This window comes from Macaca mulatta, chromosome 7 (assembly GCF_049350105.2).
Source record: "Macaca mulatta isolate MMU2019108-1 chromosome 7, T2T-MMU8v2.0, whole genome shotgun sequence".
Taxonomy (NCBI): domain Eukaryota; kingdom Metazoa; phylum Chordata; class Mammalia; order Primates; family Cercopithecidae; genus Macaca; species Macaca mulatta.
Genome location: NC_133412.1, coordinates 112,673,001 through 112,677,041, shown reverse-complemented (window position 1 = coordinate 112,677,041; position 4,041 = coordinate 112,673,001).

Here is a 4,041-nt window from a genome sequence, read left to right as displayed (position 1 = left end):
ACCTAGCAAGACAGGCCAATATTCAAATTCAGGAAATATAGAGAACACCACTAAGATACTTCACGAGAAGAGCAACCCCAAGACACATAATCCTCAGATTCACCGAAGTTGAAATTAAGGAAAAAACGTTAAGAGCAGCCAGAGAGAAAGGTCAGGTTACCCACAAAAGGAAGTCCCTCAGACAAAGAGCAAGTCTCTCTGCAGAAACTCTACAAGCCAGAAGAGAGTGAGACAGTGGGGGCCAATATTCAACATCCTTAAAGAAAAGAATTTTCAACCCAGAATTTCATATCCAGCCAAACTAAGTTTCATACGTGAAGGAGAAATAAAATCCTTTACAGACAAGCAAATGCCAAGGGATTCTGTCACAATCAGGCCTGCCTTACAAGAGCACCTGAAGGAAGCACTAAATATGGAAACGAAAAACCAGTATCAGCCAGTGCAAAATCATACCAAAATATACAGGCCAATGACACTATGAAAAAACTGCATCAACTAATGTGCAAAATAACCAGCTAGCATCATGATGACAATATCAAATTCACACATAAAAATATTAACCTCAAATGTAAATAGGCTAAATTCCCCAATTAAAAGACAAAGACTGGGCCGGGCGCGGTGGCTCAAGCCTGTAATCCCAGCACTTTGGGAGGCCGAGACGGGCGGATCACGAGGTCAGGAGATCGAGACCATCCTGGCTAACACGGTGAAACCCCGTCTCTACTAAAAAATACAAAAAACTAGCCGGGCGAAGTGGCAGGCGCCTGTAGTCCCAGCTACTTGGGAGGCTGAGGCAGGAGAATGGCGTGAACCCGGGAGGCGGAGCTTGCAGTGAGCTGAGATCCGGCCACTGCACTCCAGCCTGGGCGACAGAGCATGACTCCGTCTCAAAAAAAAAAAAAAAAAAAGGCAAGACTGGCAAATTGGATAAAGAGTCAAGACCCATGGGTGTGCTATATTCAGGAGACACATCTCATGTGCAAAGACACAACTAGGCTCAGAATAAAGGAATGGAGGAATATTTACCAAGCAAATGGAAAGCAAAAAAAAGCAGGGTTGCATTCCTAGTCTCCAATAAAACAGACTTTAAACCAAAAGATCAAAAAGACAAAGATGGGCATTACATAATGGTAAAAGTATCAATGCAACATGAAGAACTAACTATCCTAAATATATATGCACACAATACAGGACCACCCAGATTCATAAAGCAAGTTCTTAGAGACCTACAAAGAGATTTAGACACCCACACAGTAATAGTGGGAGACATTAACACCCCACTATCAATATCAGACAGATCAACAAGACAGAATATTAACAAGGATATTCAGGATTTGAACTCAGCTCTGGACCAAGTGGACCTAATAGATATCTACAGAACTCTCCACCACCAATCAACAGAATACACATTCTTCTCAGCACCACATAGGACTTATTCTAAAATTGACCACATAATTGGAAGTAAAACACTCCTCAGCAAGTGCAAAAGAATGGAAATCATAACAAACAGTCTCTCAGACCACAGTACATTCAAATTAGAACTCAGGATTTAAAAACTCACTCATTGGAAGGCAGAGGCAGGTGGGTCACAAGGTCAAGAGATTGAGACCATCCTAGCCAACATGGTGAAACCCCGACTCTACTAAAAATACAAAAATTAGACGCACATGGTGACACAAGCCTGTAGACCCAACTACTTGGGAGGCTGAGGCAGGAGAATCGCTTTAACCTGGGAGGTGGAGGTTGCAGTGACCTGAGATTGTGCCACTACACTCCAGGCTAGGGACAGAGCAAGACTCCATCTCAAAAAAGAAAAGAAAAATTAAAAGAAACTCGCTGAAAACCACACAACTGCATGGAAACTGAACAACCTGCTCGTGAATGACTACTGGATAAATAACGAAATTAAGGCAAAAATAAATAAGTTCTTTGAAACCAATGAGAACAAAGACACAAGGTACCAGATCTCTGGGACACAGCTAAAGCAGCGTTTAGAGAGAAATTTATAGCACTAAATGCCCACAGGAGAAAGTGGGAAAGATCTAAAATGACACCCTAACATCGCAATTAAAAGAACTAGAGAAGCAACAGCAAGCAAATTCAAAAGCTAGCAGAAGACAAGAAATAACTAAGATCAGAGCAGAACTCAAGGAGATAGAGACACGAAAAACCATTCAAAAAATCGATGAATCCAGGAGCTGGTTTTTTGAAAAGATTAACAAAATAGATAGACCTCCAGCTAGATTAATAAAGAAGAAAAGAGAGAAGAATCAAACAGACACAATAAAAAATGATGAAGGAGAGATCACCACTGATCCCACAGAAATACAAACTACCATCAGAGAATACTATAAACACCTCTAAGCAAATAAACTAGAAAATCGAGAAGAAATTGATAAATTCCTGGACACATACACCCTCCCAAGACTAAACCTGGAAGCAGTCGAACCCCTAAAAGACCAATAACAAGTTCTGAAATTGAGGCAGTAATTAAGAGCCTACTAACCAAAAAAGCCCAGGTCCAGACAGATTCACTGCCGAATTCCACCAGAGGTACAAAGAGGAGCTGGTACTATTCCTTCTGAAACTATTCCAAACAATAGTAAAAAAGGGACTCCTCCCTAACTCATTTTATGAGGCCAGCATCATCCTGATACAAAAACCTGGCAGAGACACAACCACAAAAAAAATTTCAGGCCAATATCCCTAATGAACACAGATGTGAAAATCCTCAATAAAATACTGGTAAACCAACTCCAGCAGCACACTAAAAAGCCTATCCACCACCATAAAGTCAGCTTCATCCCTGGGTTGCAATGCTGGTTCAACATACATAAACCAATACACATAATCCATCACACATAAACAGAACCAATGGCAAAAACCACACAATTATCTCAGTAGATGCAGAAAAGGCTTTTGACAAAATTCAACACCGCTTCATGCTAAAAACACTCAATAAACTAGGTATTGATGGAACATATGTCAAAATAATAAGAGCTATTTATGCAAACCCACAGCCAATATCATACTGAATGGGCAAAAACTGGAAGCATTCCCTTTGAAAACTGGCACAAGACTCTCACCACTCCTATTCAATATAGTATTGGAAATTCTGGCCAGGGCAATCAGGCAAGAGAAAGAAATAAAGGATATTCAAATAGGAAGAGAGGAAGTCAAATTGTCTCTGTTTGCAGATGACATGTTTTTAAATTTTAAAAAAATCCATAAGCTGATAAACAACTTCAACAAAGTATCAGGATACAAAATCAAAGTGCAAAAATCACAAGCATTCCTATATACCAATAATAGACACACAGAGCCAAACCATGAGTGAACTCCCATTCACAATTGTTACAAAGTAAATAAAATATCTAGGAATACAACTTATAAGGGAAGTTAAGGATCTCTTCAAGGAGAACTACAAACCACTGTTCAAGGAAATAAGAGAGGACACAAACAAATGGAAAAATATTCCATGCTCATGGATAGAAAGAATCAGTATTGTGAAAACGGCCATAGTGCCCAAAATAATTTATAGATTCAAAGCTATTCCCATCAAGCTACCATTGACTTTCTTCACAGAATTAGAAAATAACTACTTTCAATTTCATATGGAACCAAAAAATAGCTCATATAGCCAAGAAAATCCAAAGCAAAAAGAACTAAGCTGGAGGCATCATGCTACCTGACTTCAAACTATATTACAAGGCTACAGTAATCAAAACAGCATGGTACTGGTATTAAAACAGATACACAGATCAATGGAACAAAACAGAGGCCTCAGAAATAATACCACACATCTGCAAACATCTGATCTTTGACAAATCTAACAAAAACAAGCAATTGGGAAAGGATTCCCTAGTTAATAAATGGTGCTGGGAAAACTGGCTAGCCATATGCAGAAAACTGAAACTGGATCCCTTCCTTACACCTTATACAAAAATTAACTCAAGATGGATTAAAGACTTAAACTAAGACCCAAAACCATAAAAACCCTAGAAGAAAACCTAGGAAATACCATTCAGGACATAGGCATGG